The following is a 25,426-nucleotide window of genomic DNA, read 5'->3' as shown; positions in this document are numbered from 1 at the left end:
GAAAAATAAAGCAACCACCCCCATATTTCTATGACTAGAGAAAGAGAGATTTGAAGAGTTTCCTTTAGTGTTCTCCATGCAGACTTTTTTTTAATGTGTATTAATTTTTGAGAGAGAGAAAGACAGAGACAGAGACAGAGACGGAAACAGAGCATGAGTGGGAGAGGAGCAGAGAGAGAGGAAGACACAGAATCCGAAGCAGGCTCCAGGCTCTGAGCTGTCAGCACAGAGCCCGACGCAGGGCTCGAATCCACGAACCGTGAGATCATGACCTGAGCTACAGATGTAACTAGAATAGGGTTAATCCAATATGATGGATGTCCTTTTGAAAAGGGAGGATTTGGACACAGACACACACACAGGGAAAACATCATGTGAACATAAAGTTAAGGATCAGGGTGATGCTACTATATGCAAGGAAACACCAAACATTGCCAGAAAACTACCAGAAGCTAGGAGAAAGGCATAGAACAGATGTTCCCTCACAACCCTCAGACTGGACCAATTCTGCCAACACCTTGAGTTCAGATCTCCAGCCTCCAGAAATGTGAGACAATAAGTTTCTGTTGTTCAAGTCACCCAGTTTGTGGTACTTGTTACATCAGCCACAGCAAATGAACACAAACAGCTTTACCAAAATCTCTGCGGGGCACTGGTCACAGGTAGCACTGGTATCACTCCAATAGAGAGGACACAACAAGTCAGTGTCCCCACAACTGTGCCACAAACCATAGTAAGCTCTGACATCTCATAAGCTTCCTTTCATCAGCAGTGGGGCTCAGGGTCATAACCAAAGGAAACCACAGAACTGGCTGGCACAGTGGGATGCTTGGGGGACCCAGCAGAAACCCAGAAGGGGGACATCAGAATGAAAGGAAAAGCTGAGGCTGCCATTTGTCTGGGAATACATATGAGAGCCCATAGGACCCCCGTGATTGCATTGGGGGCCATTAGTTAGCAGGAGGCACAATTCTCCCATGAACAAGAAGAGCAAAAGTCACTAAAATAACCAGTTTAATCTGATCAACATTTTCATTAAGAAAATGACCCATAACTTTGAGTTCTCTACTGGGATTGCTCTGTTCATCCTAGAAAAGCATCATGCTCTCACTTTCCATATCATTAAGATAGGGTTGTTAACTGGAATCATTCTGTGTCTGGAGTACACAGCAGTTTGGCAAGATTACAGAGAAAATGGAAGGAAATGGGTTCAGAAAACATTAACAACTTCATTCAGCTGTGTTGACTACCAGTCAAGTACAGCTCATACAACTATTTCAAGATGAAAAATGTAAAGTAAATTAAGGAAAGTAAAAAAAAAAAAAACATGAAATAAGATTATTATGCAAAAATGTTCAATCAATCCTTTCCAATTTTCTATGCACCCTAAATAAAATGTATGTTTAACTGTAAAATGGGACCTTGTTTAATAATGCAAGACCTTGTTCTTTTATGGAGTCTGTTAGATCAGGGCCATGCAAAGAGGTATCAGGAAAATGCAAAGGGAAGCAATGATTGGATAATTAACTTGTCAATGCAAATAAACAATACGCATATGATTTAGGCCCTTAAACCAGTTTGTGATCAGATAGTATAATGGAGAACTGAAGAATATTAGCTACAACAGGCACAAGGAGATCTTGGTGGTGATCCTGGTTTTAAAAGGAGATAGTGTCTATAAATATTATTAAAAGTACATTTCGGGGTATATATTAATTATATCATCCTTAAAGGATATTTAAAATTATGTAATTACAACTATATAATTAATATAACCAACTTAGAAATAAATATGGTAGGTATTTTCACAATGCAAAATTGACACCTGTTAATAACTGTAAATTCTAAGTGGTAGAACTATCTAGGTTAGTTATGTTATTCTTTGCCCTTTTCTGTTTTTAAAAATATCTCAGGGGGGCGCCTGGGTGGCGCAGTCGGTTAAGCGTCCGACTTCAGCCAGGTCACGATCTCGCGGTCCGGGAGTTCGATCCCCGCGTCGGGCTCTGGGCTGATGGCTCAGAGCCTGGAGCCTGTTTCCGATTCTGTGTCTCCCTCTCTCTCTGCCCCTCCCCCGTTCATGCTCTGTCTCTCTCTGTCCCAAAAATAAAAATAAACGTTGAAAAAAGAAAAAAAAATTTTTTAAAATTATTTTCTCCTTTATTCATAAGATGTTTGCATAATTAAAGTATTTACATGGTAGCAATTAATTAGCTGCTAATGAGGCACAAAAAGCCATGTAATTCCTTTCAACAGTAGTTCATAATTCAATCCAATATTTTTTTTGTTTACTCAGACTCAAGAATGCCCTTAATTAAGATTTGCTATAATTTCTTGCCTTGACAATTCAGTGTCTATAGCGTCATCAGCCTATTATTGGCATAGAAGTGAAAAGAACACTGGGTTTTGAGTCAAAACTCAAATATTAGTCCCATTTCTGTTATTTTTTAGTTTGAGCACTTGAATAGGTTAATTAAGTTCTCTTCACCCCTATCTCTTCATGCATAAAATAGAGAAAATCATACTTTCCCTGACTAGTTCATAAGGTTAATTTAATTGGCAAACATGAACATGGATTTCAAGGTTATTTTCTCCAAATATGTAATATGTTTATTATATACAAAGATTTTCACAACATACTGTTGCCAGAAAGACTAGATAACAGTTTTGCTTTATCATCTAAATTTTTCTGGAAGGAACCACACCAAAATGTCAATAGTGTTTATCTCCGTGGGGTAGAAATAGTAGTGGTATTTATTTTGCTCTTTTCTATTTATGCATAGTTTCTATGTTTTCTACAATAAGCAAGTAATACTTGTATAATAATAAAAGATCAAATTCTGAAATACTTGCGTATTGAATTATACAATAATACATGCTAACTTAGAACATTTGGAAAATACAGAAGAGTAGAAAAAAAGATCACATATATTGGCATGTGCTTACTATGGTGTTACTATGACCCTTAAGAGGAGTTGTAATAAACCATCTCCAAGGTTGAGTTCCCACATTCCATGGTTCTTAGTACTTAGTACTTAGTCTAGAGCTACCCTAAAAAGCAGCTGAATAGCTATATGCACCAGGCAACATTTGGGTATATAAATCTCCATGGCAACTTAAATTTGGAATTAAAATGGCTATGGCCCATCCAGTCAGAGGTGAATCATAGAAAGCTATTTTGGTTGGCGCTGCTAAAACTTATGTTGTGATGCTGCTAAAACAGAGCAACAAATAAAAAGGTTGTTTGGGGAACTCAGTGTTAAATAATTGGAAACAAATAAATTTTCCCTAAAAGAATATATTGAAAAACCAAAGGAAACAAGACTTTCAATTCCTTTAAAAAGGAGTAAGTTAAAGGTGAACTTTGGAAAGGTTAGCTCTTGCGAACGTAAGAATGCAATTCTTCTAAATACCTTTCAATTCTAAAGCACAAAATCTAGCTATTCCATCAGAGTGACTTCCAATCAGCTCCTACACTTGAAATATGAGGAAAACCACTAAAGCTAATGTAGAATGTTAGCAGCTTATATATGGTACAAACTTCTTCTCCCTCTTGTATTGTCACCAAGTGGGAAAGAAAAAGGAAATTTGTGACTGACTTTACACAGCAAGTGCATTTCTTCATTCTCCCTAAACCTAAAGCCACATATAAAAAGCCCCTGGTTAGGGGTGCCTGGGTGGCTCTGTGGGCTAACACCTGACTTTTGATTTCAGCTCAGGTTATGATCTCATTGTTTGTGAGATCGAGCCCTGACAGGCCTGTCAGGCTCTACACTGACAGAACGGAGCCTACTTGGGATTCTTTCTCTCCCTCTCTCTTTGCCCCTCCCCTGCTCGTGCTCTCTCTCAAAATAAATAAATAAACTTAAAAAAAAAAAAAAAGCCCCTGGTTAGAACCACATGGTGATCATAAATGTAGATGGTATCCTAGGAATTTTTTTCATTCTTTTCAGAAGGCTTTTAACAGTGGCTAAACCTGTTACCTAAATTAACCCAGAACGAAAAAAAAAATATTTACAAATTATATATCCTATTAAAAACTTGTATCTAGGATGTATAAGAACACTTATAACTCAATAATATAAAGCCACATAATCCAATTTCAATTAGGCAAAGTATCTAAATAGACATGTCTCCAAAGAAGACATACAAATGGCCAATGGCACGTGAAAAGATGCACAGTTATCACTGGCCATCAGGGAAATGCAAATCAAAACCACAATGAGATATCACTTTACACCCACTAGGATGGTTCTAATCCAAAACAGAAAATAATGTGTTGGCAAGGATGTGGAGAAATTAGAACCTGCCTTCACTGCTGGCTAGAATGTAAAATGGTGCAGCCACTTTGGAAAATAGTCTGGCAGTTCCTCAAAAGTTTAAACATAGAGTTACCATATGACCAAGCAATTCCCCTCCTAGGTATATACCCAAGAGAAATGAAAACATACATCGACACAAAAATTTGTACACTGTTCATAGCAACATTACTCCTAAGAGCCAGAATGTATAAACAACTCAAATGTCCATCAAGTGATGAATGGATGAATACAATGTATAGTCCTATGATGGAATATTATTTGGCCATGATAAAGGAATGAAGCACTGACACATGTTACCACATGGATGAATCTTGGAAACATTATGCTGAGTGAAAGAAGCTAGTCACAAAAAACACATATTTTAAGATTCCATTTATATAAAATGTCCAGGATAAACTAATCTATAAAGACAGAAAATAGATTAGTGGTTGCCTAGGGCTGAGGGAGAAGGTAACTGGGGGAAAAGAGGGTGACTGCTTAAGGTTGAGATTTCTTTTTAGAGTGAAAATGTTCTAAAATTGATTGTAATGATGGCTGCACAACTCTGGGAAATACTAAAAACCATTGGATTGTACACTTTAGATGGGGGAATTGTATGACGTGCGGATTATATCCCAGTATAGCTAGTGTAAAAATGATAGGTAGGTAGGTAGGTGGGCAGGTAGATAGATAAAGATAGACAGACAGACCCAGGTAACAGTTGCTGAAGGCCAGTTTCCAGAGCTGGTTGGGTCTCAGAATTGGATTAGTGAGAACGGCTAAGTCACTGCCAGGTACTGGTGCCTTTCTCTTCCTCTACCCCAAATCACCCAATCAATGAAAAATAAACTGTTCAAAACTTCTTCCACAACTCGACTCCCGGTGCCTTCACTAAAGTTGATTCTTTCATTAAAAATATGTATATATGTTGACTACTTATTTAAGAGAAAAACATGGCACAAAAATTGTCCAACTTCCATTACTACCTTTATTCATGTTCTCTCTGGCCAAAAGTTTCATCCCACGTACCAACTATGGAGTCTTTCGGACTCATTCCCCAAGAAGCTGGCATATTCTCAATCCCATTCCAGTCTGGGAGATTTAAGATAACCCCATCCCTGTCCCCAGGGAAATACTTTTTTGAAAAATAAAAATGTTATTTGGATCTAAAATTAAGTATTTCGCTTATTCAGACACTGTGCTATAAATCCATCAATGTTAATAAAGAAGCCACAGTTATGATTTAGGAATCTCAAACAAAGACTAAGGTTAAGGTCCCAAGTGAGATTAATGAATACTCTTTTCTATCACACATGGCAGATTTTTCTGTTACATCTCCCTGTAAAGAGATTTGGATCCCCCTTATGACAAATTATTTTACTTCAGAACTTATCTTTACTCATCTGAAATATAAACCTCTGTATTTACGAGAACATTCATGTCAACATTTGTGTCCACTGTTATAAATAGTGATAGCTTAGGAATTGCTATTTAGCGCTCATTTAATGTGTTACTGCACCTACTGGTTTATTATTAAAATATTATTACTGTAGTGGCAGCAGCAGTAACAGTAGTGGCAGTGGTAATTCCCCACCTAGTCCTAAACTCCTTTTCTTTTCAACTATAAAAACCACAACATGTCTTCTGGTTTTTGAGATGGTTGTTTTAGAACTGTCAGCTCCCTGCTAAAGCATTTTACTACCAGCTTGAATCAAAAGTGCTTCTGACATTTCTAAGGCTAAGACAGACATGGAGCTTTAGCTCTCCTCCTACTTCAGTGGCCTTCAGTTCCTCTTACAGCAGATCCCCATGCCCATGAACATACCCGATACTCTTTCCTTTTGTTGCTCTAAGTTAGAGGGAATTGTCCATGCTGTAAAGGAGATATTTGCTAAGAGTCTCTGGTCTTAACCGCTCTTCCCCAAAGGACTCCCTAACCCTGGAAAGCAAACACAGTGGGTTGGCCTGGACCATAAGGAGCACCCTTTTCCCATAATCTAAAAAGGCTTATATTAAAACAGGTATGAGGCCCAAACCTGTGTCTTGGATCTGTCCACATTCCTTTCTGCAAGCAGGAAAAGGACAAAGGTGTGAGTCCATGGTGCTTAACTCTTTAAGCTATGTGGACAAGGAAGGTAGACAAAGAAAAGACGGACACCGGTCCCTTGAATAAGCCCTCGTCAGAAAACCACTTTGGCCACTTGGGTGAAGGAAGAGAGGAAGTGACATCCATGAACTGATGTCTTTTCACAAATTGACTTCACCATGAGCAAATATGGCCCAACTAATACCCTGGGAGCTGACCAAAAAGATTAGCATGTCTTCTACTTTGGGTAAAGGGAGAAACACAGGACAGAAGGGAACCTCCCCTCTCCTCGTGGCCCATGACTTGGAATACTCAACTTCTAAAATCTTAAAATCCACTAAATCATCACCCTCCTTTCACCCCTCCATTTTCACCTCAGTCATTCTTTTTCAGCATTTCTGCCTCCTTGTCTCTTCACCTGATCTACTCTGGAGCCCCCAACTGCTGGTGTCCTCACTCCCCTAACAGGCAGCTGAGCAATGCTGAAGGAGACCATAACGTATAGACCACAACAACTCAGAGGCACTCTTCACCCAATTCTTTTACATCTTTCAAATAAACCTCCTCCACCCCACAACAGATGTTTTTCTAAATCTCCAGTACTCTTCTGATGCTTCTTCCTTCCTTTCCACCCACCACCCCCCCCCCCATTCCCCCTGGCAGATGTGCTTGACTGTCTCTACACAGAGAAACTGTCTGTGAAGGCAGGAAGTTGAAGTTCTGGTATCTGAATCAATTCTATTTCCTTCCCTCTAGTCTCATAGAAAAAGATGCTCTTTCTCTTCAAACCATGAAGCAACATCCATGTTGTCCCTGAGTAGAAACTACTTGTGTCTTTGTGATATTGCTAGAAATCGAAGTCTTAATCTCAGTGTATATTCAATTTGCCTTTCTCTTAATATAAGGGAAGTTGAGTGTTGTTTAAATGTTTTTTGTATACATTGAATGTTCTTTGCCTGTTTTTTCCATATATCATTTTATTTCATTCTTTTTTAACATTTTCTTTACTTTTTATTTTTCTTCTTTTCTTAATTCTCTATATCGTTTACTGTGTTTTAGAGTATCTGTTCTCACCATTTCCCTTCCAATTTTGCTATCATCCCTATGATTATTTTACTACTTTCTTCCTTACATTGCTTTTGTGAGGTTTTCCAGTTTACATTTTATCTTCTCCTACACTGTACCACCTCTTCCCTGGGCTCTCACATCTGTTTGAAGCTCTTGTTTCATGAGAACTACTGTTTCATTGATTATTTTTAAAATTCATGCAATGGGGGTGCCTTGGTGGCTCAGTCGGTTGAGTGTCCGACTTCGCCTCAGGTCATGATCTCACAGTTCATGAGTTCGAGCCCCACGTTGGGCTCTGTGCTGACCGCTCAGAGCCTGGAGCCTGCTTGGGATTCTGTGTCTCCCTCTCTCTCTGCCCCTCCCCTGCTTAAATTTAAAAAAATTTCATGCAATGTATTTCGTTGCAATATTCATCTACCCTAAGGCAACTGTGTTTTTTCATTTCATGTCCTTTGTTTAACATTTTTTCCTGTTCTTTCTTTCTTTTCTCTACAGCCTATATATATATATATATATATATATATATATATATATATATGATATATGGATTCTCACTTCTTGATTCCTCATTACTGAAAGACACAAATTTTTCTGGACCAACTATTTGCAGGTATATGTTGGGAAAAGGCCAGGGGCACTGAAATTTTCTCATTACAGAGTTTTGTGAGTGGTGATGACTGGCAGCAGTGGTTCTTTCTCACAATAGCAACTTTATCTTCTTCCCTGACACTGTGGAGATGGTCTATTTCCTCTGTACAGACTTCCTGAACGACTTATTTGGTTCTGCTTCCTCTGATTCTTAAGAGCAGAGTCCAGGAGCACCCCTGGCCCCTATATAAGCATCCTGTTGCAATGAGCGTTTGGGGTTTTGAGCCTCAGGAGGTACTCATTTCACTTTGCTGGCTCCTTGAGATCTGTAATCTCCACATCCTCTCCCCCCACTCTTATAAACTATCCCCTCCTTCTCCATTACCATTGATTTGGGAATTTACAGTTCCTTAATTTCACTAAAACTGGAGTTTGAGGGTTTGTATTTTTGCTTCTTATGTTCATTTTTGTTTAGGGATGATTTCTTAAAAAAGCTAGAGAAAATGCCAAATTTATGTTGTAATACATCAGAAATCTGTCTCTTTCTTTGAAACCTTGCTTTGAAACCTTTGAAACTTTCTCTGAAACCTTGCTTCACATGTATTTTCAAGCTCATCTATTTTTTCCTCAAATTTGGTGGAAGAAAATAAAAAGCCTCTCTGGTACTTTATGCCCCTTACCTACCACTGTATCTCTTTTGTCATTCACCAAATATTTATTAAATGCCTACTCTGGATGTGGCCCTGACCTCAGTACCAGGGTTATAATATTGACCAAGATCAGCATTGCCCCTCCTCCCTTGGAGGTTACAGTCAAAGAGAGAGAACTGAGAATTAAATCAGCAATACAAATACTCTACGTCACCATCCTACTTGCCCACCTTCCACTGGCTTTTCAATTCTCTGCAATTAATCTCCTGCCTCTCAAATCTGCTGATCTTGTATTCAGACAAAGTCGTCAGGGAAATTTTCATTGACAAATCCAGTGACAATCTATCAGTCATCATCTTGCCTTACTTTCTCATGGCACAGTTTACTATTCCTTTCTCATTAAAATATACTGTACCCCAAATTTCTCATTTGAACTCCCCAACCTCCTCATTTGCCCTGGACCTCTCTGTCCACTGACAGACAGTTCCCCCTGCTTCTCACTGAAGGTTAGTGTTCTCTGGGGCTTTGTCCTTGGCTCTCTTCCCTTTGCATTGTATGTCCTCCCTAAATGACTTCACAGTCTCAATAGTTTAGCCACTCTTTCTATTACAAACAACTCTCAACTTAATATCTTTAACTCAGACTTCTCTCCTGAGCTCTAGATTCATGTATCAGCCACCTATGGGGGACTCTGTATCTGGATGACCCTCTTTCAATTCTAATCGGTTAGATCTAAAACTGAATTGAGACTTTAAGTTTTAAAAGTAAGTCTGCATTCCACAGGCCTGTTTAGTGGCTTTACCACATACTTTATTACCCAACACTAAAGCCAGGCATTTACCCTGAATCTTTGCCCCTTTCTGATATCATTTAATGTATTTTAAGTCTGCTCCCTTGCCTCAGTAGGCAAGCCCATCTTTACTGCCCTAATTCAAGCCCTCACCATTCCGGGCCTGCGCTAAAGTCATAGCCTCTTACCTGGTCTTCCCGCCTCATTCCCCCCTCTCTAGGCAACACTGTCACTAACGCCACAGTGAGCTTCTAAAATGTAAATTTAATCATGATGGCCTCTACTGAAAATCCTTTAATTTTTCCCCCTACTCTTGGATAAAATACAAACTCCTTACTATAATTTGAAAGACCTTTCATGATCTGGCCTGTGCCTATAACCCCAAGCTTATACCTTGCCGCTTCCCTTCCTTCCCTGTCCTATACCCTATGCTCTGCTGTACCTGTTACTCCTTCTCAAACCCTCCATGCTGGTTCAAGTCCTATAGCATCCAATATGATCCTTCTTGGAATACACTTCCTGGAACCTTCCTTTTCCATGTTTCACCTAGTGAATTCTTGCTCATTCTACAGTGTGCCTTGCCTTGCCCCACCTCCAGCTCACTCCACAACTTTATCTCCTCTGAGTCCATTTCTGATGTCCTACATGCATCTAAGAGCATCTGTCCCATCATGTTTGAATTCTGTGTTTATTCATTGGGACTTTGACTACTGAGAGCAAAGCCCCTTGAGGGCAAGGACATGGTCTTATTCATTTTTGCATCCTTAGGTACCTTTCCAAGAGCCTGGTGTTCAAATACTTGTGAATGAATGAGGGAATGAATGAATGAAGTGTGTTGAGATCATAAAGTATGGAACACTATACACTAGTCAGTGGAGAAAGGCATTTTACAGCCATGGTGGTGTTGAAAGACGGGAAATACAGTCCTTCTCTCTGGCTATTAAGTGTTTTACATCAGATCCTTTCCGAAGTGTTAAAAGTTAAATCAATTTCCAGGAAAACATGACTGCCAATGTAAAATATGTCCTGAGGGGAATATTTCCCCTCCTAATACTTTCCATGTGCATGAAAGGGAAAAGTGCACCCACCGCACATGTTCGATGTTGTCATCTAGAAGCTCATGCCCTTACATTTCTCCAGGACCTTATTTGCAAGCTAGTAAATCAGTATGTTGGCCAGGGATCCATCCATGAACAAAGTTGGCAGGTTCTCTGCAGTATAATGAGCCATCTCCCTGTCGGTACCTGGTCAGGTCTGGCTGTGAGACAGAGCAGACCAGAAGGGGCCAAAAGGGACCAGACCAATCTGGACAGACATGAGGAACAATGCTCCATCCAAGCAAGGGTCACCAGTAGAGCAAGGACGGAGAGCCATGTCCACTCTAGAAGACAGATATTGGATTCATCAGAGTACCCATGATGAAGCCAAAGGCAGTATCAGCCACCATTTCAGGAATCTACAGGTGTTAAGAAATATTGATAAGATGAGCAAGCATAATGTCCTGTGATAGAAGTCCCATGTGAGCGTAGGGGCAGAGACCAAAGGCCATGGGCACAAGTCAAGGTACCCGTTGAAACTGGACCCAAGGGAGCACAAAAATAAGAGAAAGCAGTGACACGGTTTCCCTAAGGGAAAAAACCCACTCTATAACACAATGGCAATATAGTATTGATCCTGGATCAGTGGCATTCTTAGTGTATAGATAAGGACTGTGTACAGAACATTTTGGGGGTTTGTGTGCCCAGAACGACTTCCTCATATGCTTCTGGTAATAGAACCTATCTTTCCTGCAGAAAGCCCATTCCTTGTGGTTTGAGTAGACCTAACCTAATCCCCATAGCTCCAGACCCGACTTTGTGTTCCTTCCCCGGGCTGCTGGGGTCCCTAAGGTAGCGTACTGTAAGTCTCAGGCATCTGGCAGCCATATTGCTTACCTGCCTAAAAAATGAACAGGCAGAAACAAGTACAAGTGAGAGATGCAGAAAGGAAAGAGATTCAGAAACATCATTTGATCCCTGAAGCAAGAGGCTACCCCTGAAATTCCTTTCAAAAGAGGTCAGAATTGGGTGTCTGCAGCTGAAAGAGTCCTTTCTCTTAGAGGCCAATGTGCATAGCTCCTAGGAGCCTGCAAGGCGTGGCAGGTGCTTGAGGCTAGGTTTACAGTGTGGGCAGAACACTGGATCTTCTGAGACATTCTCACAATTCTTAATGTGACTACTAGATTTTACACTGAGATTTGTTTTTCAAAAGAGAAGGGAAGTCTATATATCTAGGCACTGCTGTTACCTTTTCTGCTCCTTTTTGTTTCTCAAGCTTTTCACACCCACACTCAACTTTCTGGAGGAGGGGAGGGAAGGGGCTGGTTATATGACACATAAGACCACTTGAAGCCACCATAGGATGGCTTAGCAGTCATCTTCTGGATACTCAGGGTCCCTCTGCTTAGTGGAGGGAAAGGCTGCCTATACCACAATTACCTGTCATCTGAGAAGTCAGCATAGGCCTGACTTCCCTTGGGGTTTAGTTTCCCCATGAAACTAAAGTGGAGATAGAGCTCTACTTCATCCTACTCCCTGTGGGATCCCAAAATGGTCCTGTATAATTAGCCTGAAGACATTCCCTGCTGTTTGTTTGTCACGAAAACAAGTAGAAAGCACTAGAAAAAAAGAGTAGTTATTTAGAGGTAAATAGCAAGGGAAGGTTGGAAATGTTTGATCTCATATATAGATATGGCCTTTGTGTTCCCCAAGTAATTACTTTTGGTTTACTTTCTTCTAAAAGTGCGCTGAGATTTGAAGGTTAGTAAGAATGAACAATAAAATTAGGTACTAAAAACAAACAAGGCTCTCAGGGGATGGATTCAAATAAGAGAAAGCCAAAATCTTGGCACTACACTTAGGTGCAAAAAAACCAGACCTCACAAGTTTTGTCAGCCCTTCTGTATCCATCAGACTTTCTTTACCTACAATAATTAACCTGGAGAGGGAATCTGAAAGTTTGACTCAAAGCCTTGGGTTTTCAGATAAGAGAGCACATCAGCTTTCAGAGAAAATTCCAAATGTCCCTGCATTTCTTCATTATAAAACCCTATCCGTGATCTGTATTCTAGAAAATTTTGAATCATGTTTCCGCAAGGTGCAAATAGCCCTGATGACGATGTGTCAGGGGTTTCATTTTAAAACACTATTAAACCAAGCAGGTGGTGGCCAAATTGGAGAGGATGTTTGATCCCGTCCCAATTTTCCACTGTTGTAAAGACAGACACCAAAATAGCAAATCATTCTTTATAGTCAGTTCTCCTGTTTTTCAAGAACCAGAAATAATTTTAGAAGACCTTTTTTTTTTCCTTGCAAGGGCTCCATAACTTTGACACGCAGCTTGCAAAATAGAAGGAGAGAACGGAAACCACATCCAGAAATAACCATTTCCCAGTCCCTTGTAATGGATTATAAGTTAAAGGGGCCATTGACAAAATTAGCGCGATGGTGTTTCATAAAAAGTTAAGTAAATCTTAAAGGGAGGTAATGCTCTTCTCATTATACTTAGGGATGAGGAGATGGTGGGACACAAGATTTGTCAACAAGCAGCAGCTTTGCTTCATTTCTTCTTATGCCACCAAATTTAACAGACAATTTGAATAGAACATTCGCCTCACATACTCACATAAACCGAATCTTATTGCTAGTTGGGGCATACTGAAAAGCACGAGACTAATGGAGCCAAACTTTCCACAACTGTTTGATCAATTTGCTATCCCTTTATTTTCTAATTTTTCTCAGAAGAGCAAAGTTGCATTTTCCTCAGGCCTTACTCAACTAGTAGATGGGAGAAAGTCCTTATTATTCTTTTTAGACTTGCAAATGGGATTCTTTATCTCAGAGGCTCAATCACCATTTCAAAAGAGAAGATTTTTATTTTTAAGAGATTCTTTTTTTTTTTTTTACTTGGTTACTTAGGTCTATTTTAGAAAACGTACAAACTCACTGGAGTTAACTTGATCTATATGGTTCAAAAAGGGGCAAATTCTACCAGAAGGAAAACAGCATGGACATTGGAATGCAGTTATCTGGGATAATAATACTTAACAACTTAAGTAGAGGAAGTAGTTCCCCTTTAATATCTCAGCTCAGACTTCCCTCTGCTATCACTATGCTAGTAACATTATGTTCAGAAGCAATCAGATGCATGCGACAATTGCTTTTTAAGCACCACAGAACTGGCTGCAGTAATTTGGTTGTTTTCAACCATTCTCCAAATAAAAATATTTGAGCTAAATACGGTTTAACACAAAGGCTCAGAGTTTGTAAATTGTTATTTATTATTATTATTATTATTATTATTATTGGAAACTGACCTACACATTCCCCTGCACTCTATCACCCTGCATTGAAAATATAACAGAAGCGAAGATTGAGAAGGAGCTAGAAGAACTTAAGAGCACTTTCCAACCTTTTGAAATGCTAGAATGATAATGCAAATACAACGTATATGCAATAACCCTGCAGTAAAGAGGAAGACGTACAGAAAAGAGAATGTTGCATAAAATGTAATTATACATTTTATTTTTCTTTTCATGTTTTTATTTTACTTTTGAGAGAAAGAGAGATAGAGTGCAAGTGGGTAAGGGGCAGAGAGAGACTGGGAGACAGAATCTGAAGCAGGCTCCAGTTCTGAGCTGCCAGCACAGAGTCCAACATGGGGCTCAAACTCACAGACTGTGAGATCGTGACTTGAGCTGAAGTCAGACGCTTAACCGACTGAGCCACCCAGGCACCCATATGTTTTAAGTGTAAGGGGAGATGTCAAAGCATTTAGTTATTTGTAGCACCTATTTAACTGTAATTCCATATTCCACATTAGGTGAAAATCTGAGTTTGAGCAAAGTTGGCTTTTTTGTCTCTTTAATTACCCAGGCATTGTGCCCAGAGATAGGGCTGTAATTACCCAGGAAACCAAGGGTCATAGGGAACGACTGATCAGGTCAATACCGAATCCTCTCTGAAGCAGGAGGAAGGCTTTCACCGGGCTGACTTGGAAAGTTGTTCTCTTGGAGTCTCTTTCCTGTAAGCAGAGTCTGCCCCCAAGTGGTAAAAGTGAGGCGCTGCTCTTACTTCCCCAGATGCCTCCTTCTTGCTCTAGGTCAGCAGGAGGGTGTTTGTAGCAACCCATGCCCTTGACCACCCTCCTACCTTTGAGTTGCTTTTTACTGCTTCTCTCCCCTCTGTCCTCCTTCCCCCTTTTATTGTTGTTCTCCTTCCTTCTATCTTTCTTTTTACTCGCATCTACTTCTTCCCTCCTCCTTGCCTTCCAGAACCTTGCACAGTATTATTATTTAGCAGCACAGCCATGAGGGCTAAAACTGATGCAGACCTTCCGCGGAGAGAATTTGGATTCTTATTTAAGGAATTTAGACAATGTTGTTTCGATAAATAAATAATAATCACCTTAAGGGGTAATACCATGACATCTAGAGAGCTTAGAAGATACTGAATGAGAAATCAGGAAACACAGGTTTCACTGGCCTTGACCCTGTCCCTGAATTATGATGATTGTAATATGTTTGTATGAAAACTAAGAAATCTGGACACAGGTACACCTTCATATAGAATCGGGGGGCAGGAAGGCAATGTGGGTTTCTCTGCCCACTTCAAAGAAAAGCAGAAGGGCACCTTACCCATCATGTCCACCAGCAAATCAGCAAGCCACCCAAACACACACAACATAGGTAATTAAAAACAATGCCATTATGCAAATGTGGCTGCAAACTAAAGCTGCTCATTCTCATCATGGCCCTATTCCAACCAGCCTGTCATCCCAAGGACCTGAGCAACCAATCCATCCTGGATATCATTTTCATCAGTCCACCTCCCTACACAGAAATCTTCAAAGGTATATTTCTTCAAATATACCTTCGAAGGTATGACTTCAAAGGTATATTGCCTTCAAAGTCTAAATACCTTGTACATTCAGGATCTCTCTCTCTCTCTCTCTCTCTCACACACATACACACACACACACACACACACACACACACACACACACACAAATAATCTCAACCTACTCAAGGTCTCCACTTCCAGCCACTTTTCTCTTCCTGCGTGTCCTCAAATGTCCTGTGTTTCTTGCCTTCATGCTTTTGCATTTTGCTGTTTCCCAGCCCAGAATGGTCTGACACGAGGCCCACAGCCTTTGTGGAGTTAATGTCAGTCTGGAAGTTCCTTTTTTATTTAACAAAACTGAAACTGCATTAGTGCACAGAGTGAGACGTGTTACCCAAGGCCATATAAGCTGAGGGCACTTTCAGACCCATATGAAAGCCTCATGTTGAGATATAATACATATATTTTAATACAATGTAATTTACAAAGCTATTAATCTTCCAAGGCAGGTGGGGGGGTGGGAGTGGGGAGGGTGAAGTGTTCATAAACTAACAATGAAGAATTCAAATGGCTTATGCCATTGCCAGAATCCTGAGGTGGAATTATGGCCCCATAACTCAACATTGGCCAGCTCTTTCCATTCTCTAATGGATGTATTTGAGGCTTGGGTTCCTGCTAACTTTCCCTATTTATTCTCTAGCTTCCACTCCCTTCCAGTCACACCAAGAAGCCCCCTAACTACTTCATAATCTGTCTCAGAGGCAGAAAGCATGACAAGTAGTTAAGCTGTATCTTTGTTGAAATGCAGAAGGAGCTCTCCACAACCCTCTCAATCCAAGGACTGGGCACAGGATTGTGGTGGGGAAGTGCCTCTTTCATAGCAGCTGTATAAGTGCCATAGAGCATCTGCCCATTGCCTCTAGATTTGGCTGGCACTGCTCCCTCCCAGAAGCAATAACACACAGTACACAAAATACCTATAGATAAGGGAAGACCTAAATACTACCCAAATATTATAACACATGTCCATTTGCATGAAAATCCTGAAGAGTACTTATCTAAGTGTAATAATCAATCCACTGAATCAGAATCGTCTAGCATGATCATTTGAAAATGCGGGTTCCTAGGCAGCATCCCAGACCTATACACTCAGAATCCCGGAGGTAGAGCCTTGGAATATAAATGTATAAGCAGCAATTGAGGCCATTCTTATCCATGCTAACATTTAAGAATCTCCCTTCCGAGTATTTACTCTGTTTTCCTTCCTTGTGCTAAATGCAGTATTCCAGGCAGGGCCTACCTTACACAAAACCATGGGATAACTAAAAGTATCAAAATCCATGTGTCATAAACCTACTTCTTCCCCTGTACCTACCTTCCCAAAGCAGCCCTCTCCCAGCCTCAGCACTGAAGCTTCATCAGTGCACTCACACTGCCCCTGGGTCTCCCTTGAATCTCCCACCTAGACTTATCTTACTCACATGAGCACTATACGAGCATCTAGATCTTTCCCTCCACCTTCCCGTCCAACAAAATGTTATCTCATTTCTGCTTGACTTTTTGAGGATTTTGCCATTCATTAGATGAAAGCTAACCAATTTGGTCTGATCACTAGCGCGTGCTAAAGGTTTAATTAATAGGCACTTCTTGTACTTTGGCAACGCTAACGGACATTTTCTGGGACAGATGAGGAGAGCTTTGGCCTTCTAAATTACATCATTAGTCCTAACCTGTCTACCCGTTGCTGGTAGATTTCAGAACCTACACAACTTTATCTCTAGAATGAATTAATAATTTCCATTTGCCGCCAAATAGTAAGGCTTAAAAGCACTTTATAAACTGAAAAGTGGTATATAAACAAAATAATGTATTATGATTCATCTCAAGACCAGCCCTGATTCAGAAATATGTGGCAACTGTTTTCCTGGTTTTCACTCTCCTGGTAGCAAACAAAACGTTCTGATTAAGGTTTTGCCAGCCAAGTCTGTGTCAAATACATCCTTTGATGAGCAAAAATGGGGTTCCCAGAGTTGACCCTGTCTGCAATTCATCTTCTTTGTCCTTCTCCATCCTCATGAATTTTGGCTTAGGCCTGCCACACCAGGCAGATATGGCCCAGTAAGGATCGATTAGGTAGTCTTACCCTCTCATCTTACAAAAAGGAAACTGCTCCAGACAGGTGACAGGAGGTAGTAGCGGAGGTGGAGCCCGAACCCGGGTCTTCTAGCTCTCAGCCCACTGTGCCACACTGCCTTGAGGTCGCTTTGTCTGAATGTACCATAAAATGTCTCTAAGATATTTTTTATAGTCCTTAGAGATGAGCCCATCATGGCCAGTCCCATACCCTGATTTTACCCATCTCCTTATCTCCCTGCCTATAACCAGATTGCCCTCTAGACAGTTCGTCCCAGAAGGCTATGTTGTTGTTGTTGTTTTTATCTTAAAAATATCCTATAGGAGTGACACAACACATCCAAATGCTGTACGAGCAGAACAAATACCCTACACTTATCTGTGTAGACAAGCGCTGCCTGTGGAATTCGGTAGCATATTGACATACGGCTGACTACTTACTGCCAAAAGCAGTAGGTACCACAGGAGATGGATGGGTGGTTAGACTGTTACATAGTCCGCTCTGTAATAAGCCAGGTTCTCACATGGACTGTGGGAAGAGACGGGAAGGATAGGAAGAGATCTTAAAAGTCATGACTGACCCCTCCAGACAGAAGGACAAGAATCCTAACAGGATATCTTTTTACATGGAACTTTTTCAAAACCTGCGTTTCAAAAAGACTGAATTCAATTCTTTGCCCTTTTAGGCTAGAATAGAAATAGCTCCCATGGAAGGCTTTGCATGTGAATTGCTGCATATTGGGTTTTTTAGCCCCAGAATTCCCTTGAACTGGGGGGAGTACCAACTGGAACACAACACACATGTTCTTTAGTTTGAGCCAGTCACAGAAATCTAGGGGCTGGACAATGCTGTCAAGTAGATATGATGCACAATAACAGCAGTGGCCGTGTATAACTAGCCTAGTGAATTTGAAAACCAAATCAGAGAGCATTTGGTGGCTTGATTAATTTGCTTTGCCTATCTGCCATCTGTTCTTGTCTCCAGGAGCCCAAGATGGGTAGCCCTGCTTGGTTCTGCCGACTTAGTCCAGCTGGAAGCCCTCCTTCTACAAGGAATGCAGGGTGAGGTCTACAAAGAATGTACATCCCTGGCCCCTGCTCTGATCTCACCCTGTGGCTGCAAAGCCAGGTTTTGTATACGCAGCTCCTCCCATACGTTTCAAAACTCCTTTTACATCCTCTGCCTCTGTTTAAAAGTTGTGTAAACTCACAGGTTCACCTGTTTTATATCTTCCCATGCTGATGACTATAAAGAAAAGTGAGGTCACCTGGTGACAATTGGGCAATTGTTTCTTCTGAGCTGAGCTGCAGAGTGTCACATTTGAATTTTGCCTTTGTTTTTCTTTTAGCTGAATTACTTCATTCTTTTCATGGCAAAGCTTTTCATCAAATGCCTCACGCACACTTGGCATACAGTGCCCTAGGTAGGCTCAGTTTTGCTTTCTGAACTGAGCAATAAAAGTAGCGCTCATCTTTGCCCTTCTCTTACCGCACCCCCCCCCCCAGACCTACACTCAATTTGCCTCATTCATTCTTCAACACAAATATAATGAGTGCTTCATACGTGTGGGGCAGTGAGCTAGGTCCTGAGGGCTCAGAAGTGAAAGCACAGTCCTTGGTCCTCACCGAGCTCACAGGCTAGTGGGGGAAGATAAATAAATAAAACTATGCTACCAATATTATGATAGAGATTTACACAGCGTACTCATGGCAAAGATTTATGGCTGGTCACCAAAATTGTTTCCTTTCTTCTTCCATATAATAGAGTTTTAGCTAAGCATATAGCCAGCCACCCTGCCCTGAACTCCCTCCCGGGCAACTGAGCATGGTCCTATCTGTGACTCAGTTCTCCCCGTCAGGAATACGAAGTGGGAGAGATATGTGCCACTTCTACAGCTAGGTCTTAAAACATGTGCTCAGGTACTTTCTTACCCATTCTCAACAGCTGGAACACGGATGTGCCTGCAAACTAGCTTCTATGATGTAGAGGAGGACACTGCCCTAAGAGGTGGGAAGAAACAAGGCAGAAGGGACACTAAATGATTGCACAGCGTGAATGGGCCCACCTACCCGTGCTGGGCTGCTCTTGGAATGAGAATAAAGTTCTTTGTTCCTTCAGCACTGTATTGTAGGGCTTCTTTGTTCCAAGCGATCTGCTTTCACTCTACCCAACACAACACAGTGCCCTACACTCACGGGACTGAAGCCCTGTGCAAAAAGGGAGTCAACGATTCATCGATTCATTGGAGATCACATCACACAGCAGGTCAACTCACCTCCCTAGCATCTGCCATATGCTCATATCTGCTGCTACAGGCTGACTCCGGAGGCACTCTTCTAAGAACTGCAGCACCTTTGAGTAATGAGGGGCCAGAACCACTAGCAACATTTTTAATTGCCTAGGAAGCAATTAAAAGGTGTCATGGAAAAGGTGTGTGCAGTGGCATCAGAAAAATCTAGGTTTGGACCCTGAATCTGCTTCTTACTACCTCTGAACCTTGGGCAAGAATCTTAACATCTTTGAACATTTTCTTTTCATCTCTACATAATAACATCTGTCTGGCAGCATGGTTGAGGGGGTTGTAATAGATATAAATGCCAGGTCCAGGGCCTGGAACGCAGTAACCTTCTTTAGGTGATTATTAGTAGCAGTATTTTGCAGGCCTGGTGAGAAAAGAACTAAATGCTCTCTCACTGCAGAGACAATTCTTTCCCGTAGCCACTAAGCCCACACTGGTTCAACCAAAAAGTTTGCCTACATTGAAGAAATGTAGAATTTGATCTCCTCACCTAAAAAGCAGTCGGAAGTGTGTTTTGTTCTGAATCTTCCTGTACACATCTTCAAATCTAGAATAACGCACACAAACTCACTTATACCAAGAGGACAAATACATCTATTAAAAGCAGAGAAGAACTGACTACTGTGTAAATTTATTTTGGTGCCAAATTCTGCATCACTCTTTCTGGATGCCTGTTTCCTGGATTATAAATGTGGCAAAAGCAGGAACAGTGCATTTTTCATGCCATCTTCCTCCAACTTCAAACGTTTGACACCATGGCAGGCATTCTGCATTCCGTAATTACATGAATCATAAAAGTTTAGAGCTATAGGGTCTTTAGAGATAATCCTAGTTTGCCCTTGTTTCAGATTAATTTATTCATCCACTCATTCAGTCAATATATATTTATCAGGAACTATAATGTACTGACAGATTGGGCTATACCAGAGATGAAGAAAGTAACATCACAATTGGTAAAATGACTTGGTCAAAGTTGAGCTATTACAAATTAGGAGTAGCGTGTAGGTGTTGTAGCCTCAGTGGTCTTCTTGCAGAGTCTTGCACACACACCAAGATCTTACCCAAAGAGCCCCTTGGCTCTTTTAGTTTGTCACTGCCCCCACATCTGTGCAAAGCTGTCTGCTCATCCTTTGGGACTCAGATCAAGGAGGCTTTGCTCAATCATCCTAGTTAAAGCCTCTAAAACCTCCTTCCCACAGCTGATAAATCAGCCCCTCCAGGGCACCTGGATGGCTCAGTCGGTTAAGTGTCTGACTTTTGATTTCAGCTCAGGTAACGATCTCATGGTTCATGGGTTCAAGCCCCATGTCGTGATCTGAGCTGACAGTGCAGAGCCTGCTTAGGATTCTCTCCCTCTCCCTCTCTCTCTGCCCCTCCCTCAGTCACTCTTTCTCACACACACAAAGTAAATAAATAAAACATTTTTTAAAAATGAGCCCCTTCATAATCAAACTCTTTGTTAAATATTCTAAAAGTTAAAAACTCAACAAATAAAAATATTTGTTATTTTAAATTGTTTTAATGTTTGTTCATTTCTGAGAGAGAGAGAGAGAGAGAGAGAGAGAGAGAGAGAAGGAGGGAGAGTGGGAGGGTGGCAGAGAGAGAGGGAGACACAGAATCCAAAGCAGGCTCCAGGCTCTGAGCTGTCAGCACAGAGCCTGATGCAGGGCTCAAAATCACCAACCTGAGTTGAAGTCGGACGCTTAACCACCTGAATCACCCAGGCGCCCCTGAATACAAATATCATTAATGTTTTATTCCCTCAAAATCTTCCCACTCCCCAGAAGAAGACCAAGAATACTGTGGTCCTCTTTCTTCTTAAACTATGCCTAAATCTTCCATCAGTATGAGTATCACCTTGTCAGTTATGAGTCCTCATTTCCTTTTAAACTTGATTTTGAAATAGTTTCAAACTTTTAGAAGAGTTTCAATAATAGCACAAATAATTTCCATATACTCTTGATTCAGATTCACCAAATGTTAACGCTGTAACGCATTTATCATTCTATATGTGTGCATGTAAGTGTGTGTGTACACGCGCACACGCGTGTGTGTGTGTGTCCCTTCGATTCGTTTGGGAGAAAGTTACAGACACAAATACTTGACTGTATTTCTATCAAAAAACAAAGACTTGTTGTTACATAACCACAGTACAGTTATTAAAATCTATAAAATTAATATTGATACCTAGCTATTATGCAATATACAGATCTTATTTAATTGCCATCAATTGTCCTAATAATGTCTTTCATAGAAAAAAAATGTACTACTCAAAAATCCAGTCTAGGATCATGAGTCTCCTTGAATCTTCTTTAACACAGAACAATTCCTCAGTATGTCTTTGTCTTTCATCACCTTGACATCTGAAAGAATACAGGCTAGTTATTTTGTAGTATGTCTCTCCATATGGGTTTGTGCCATGTTTCTTCAAGACTGGATTCATGGTATATATTTTTGACTAGAATGTCACATATGTTGTGCTTCTACCATTGCATTTTTTCAGATAGCATGCAATTTCCATTTGTCCAATTCCTGGTGATGCTAACTTCTATTATTTGGTTAAGGTGCCAGCAGTGAGATAGGGGGTAAAATTGGGATACAGTTCCTCCCAAAGAGACGACTGCCGCTTCTTCATGTAAAACTCATGAAAAACTCAGACCTACTGTCTTAAATATACCATTTCCACTTGACAAGGCAGACTTATTGGACACTTCCATCTTGTTTTGTTGAGTCCATTTTGACTCATCCCCAAATGGGTACACCCACCCTAGAGTCCCTCCATCAATAAGACTTTCAGTTTCAACAAGAGCTTAGTAGCAGATTATCAGCTGCCTTAAAAAAGGTTGGGGCAGCCAGTTGGTGGCTGTCAGAAATGGTCTACTGTACTGAAAAGTACTGCCTCTCCTAGTCCTCTGGCAATCATTATACCCTTAACTAAAGCTGAGATGTCTTTTTTTCCATCTGGGTTTATATATTGTTCCTGTTGGACCAGCTAGGAGGGGCCAGTACATGTGGTAGCCCCTGAATAGGAAAATTCCCTGACATTTATGGGCATTTACAGTACAAGCATATAAAACATCATTGCCAATTATGCATTCAATAGTGGAAACCACAATAATAGTAGACTGAAGTGGCCCAGAAGCCCCATGCAGTAGGCCACTTGAGCTTCTCTTCCCTACTTTGAACTGTGCCCAAATCCCCAAAGTTGAATTCAGGCACCAAGGAGTCTGATGCACATCAGAGTCTACACAAGATACCAGATCATGCTATTTCCCAGGTGGGCAGGTGAGAAACAAAGCATGGTAGGAGAATCTGGGCTATGGTAGGATGGCAGGGGCAGCAGAAAGAGAAGTTTATTGCTAGGCTTTTCCTCCCCTTTCAATCCTTTACCCGAGGATCAGAGCCTAAGCACAGCACTACTTCCTCCCGAAGACACTTCCTGTTGTCCAGCAAGCACCAGGACCCCGGATCCCTTTTCTTTCTGCCCCAGAACACAAACCACTATGGTTCCACCATGCTTTCTGAGGACCTTTGGGGCCTTTGGTGACCCCTGTGCCTAGCGTTCCATCTTCTTACAAACCAAGTCAAGCTGTGAAGAGGGCCATGGAGATGAGCGCAGTGCCTCTGTGATATTAGGCAAGGTGTTGGGTTCGCTTTTCTTTCTGAGTGGCCTCCTGCTTATGGCTTAACCAATGCTTTCAATTCATCCAAACCAATGTTTTTGGTTCACCCAAAGTTCTATTTAAATAGCAAGGTCCTCATTACTAACACCAATCGCTTGGTTTGGGGGACTCCTGGCTCAATAGCCATAGACATAACTGCCTTTCAGCTGGGGCCATGGAGCCTGCTTGCCCGTTGTTGTGGTAATATCCCTTCCTCTGCCCGTGAAGATGAAAGAATAAGCAACAGTCAGGCACCATTTGGGTAGTTCGTTTAGTCCTACTTTTCGTTGTTTGGCCTATAAGCATTAATTCAACTTGTGTTCATAAACAGGACAGTAGGAAACCCCTCTTCCACTCACACCTTCCACACATACCCCTCCTCCCCACTACTTGGGCAAGAATACTCACTACCAGATCACAGAAAATGTTCTCATCTCTCTGAACCTGGTTCATGAAACCTTCCTCTTCCAGAAGGTCGTGTTTCTGTGAGCATCCCAACCTGGTCTCCAGAACAGTCAAAGTTGCAATTTGACTTTACCCCACTTTTATAAGCTATGAAGTTAGCCTATTACTGTTTCATGGATGCTTGTAGAAAACCCAAGACACTTGTATCACAGACCATGGACCGGCTACTCACAGTACAATAAGCATCGTGAGCATCATGAGCTTCAGTGTGCTTACATTGGTTCCCCTTACCCCCAGGTCCCATGGGGACAACAAGGAGGACCCAGATGGAGACCTGCATATTCAGTGTGCTGCACTGTAGGAAAGAAACACTTATCTTCAAGAATCTACCAATTTTACAGCAAGCAGTAAGCAAGCCTACCTTTTGTCCCGGAGAGAGACATTACCTTAACCTTCAAAATTGCTCAGATGCAACCCTGAGAAACAGCCTGGTTAAAGAGAGATCAGGCCTTACATTCTTGGCATACAAAACAAGATATGTAGAAGCATGAGAGACTTATGGAGGGGTTTTTCCCAATAACAACAAGCCCTCTGGGAAAAAGGGAAAAAGGTAGTAATTTTCAGAGGTCTGCATTGCATCATTTGCCAATTTCCTGATTTAAATACTACCTCATGGCTGACTTCAAGCCACCACTGTGACAGCACTCACGTGAAAGTTGGGAAAAGATGTGCACACACACTAGCTGGACCATCCACTGATAATTGTTGTTTGAATCAATTGTTACTATGATTGTTGCCCTTGCCTTTGAAATGCATACCTGAATCTTTTGTTAGATATGCATAGTTGAAGTTTATCTGCATGTAATACAAGAACCTCCCTCATCTGAGGATCCTAAGATAATTTCTGGTGAAGTTTGGAAGGGAAATCTTGAGTTATACTCACGGATAAAAGAGAACCCATAAAACTGAAATGTTGAGAACCGGGGTATGATAGTCCCAGCCTCTGACTGGTAGTCAATCCTCCACATTTCTTTCTGAATCTTTAGTAAACCATTAAACCCACGTTTATAAATTTCTGAGTCTGTTGTCATTTTCTCTGACATTACCTGACTTTAATTTTCTTAACAGTATTTATTGCTCCTTAAATTTCCTGGATCTCTCTCTCTCTTTTTTTTACTTCATTAATTGTCTTATTGCCTTTAAAATGCAAAAAGAAAAATTTCATCTATCTTATTTACCCTTTTAGCCCCAGCACCTATAACACTGCCTAGCATGTGAAAGATAGTCAATAAATATAGGACATATAAACGAATTCTGGGTCCTGTTTTATTACCTATCCCATCTCATTACGTTGCCTCTGTATTCAGTCATTTTTTGGATGTGGACATAGCAGATACCAATCAAGATGGCAAACAAAAGCTGCAAATTTTTCCTCTTGTAATTAAATCTTGATTAGGTTTCAGGTCCTATGATATCCCAATGCCACCACTCATATACTCCGTATAACCCAACAAATCATTAAGCCTTTCCATGCTGCAGCTTCTCCATCTAAAGGATCTCAGGATCC

Source organism: Leopardus geoffroyi, chromosome A2 (genome assembly GCF_018350155.1).
Source record: "Leopardus geoffroyi isolate Oge1 chromosome A2, O.geoffroyi_Oge1_pat1.0, whole genome shotgun sequence".
NCBI classification, from domain to species: Eukaryota; Metazoa; Chordata; class Mammalia; order Carnivora; family Felidae; genus Leopardus; species Leopardus geoffroyi.
Note: the sequence above shows the minus strand (reverse complement) of the source record.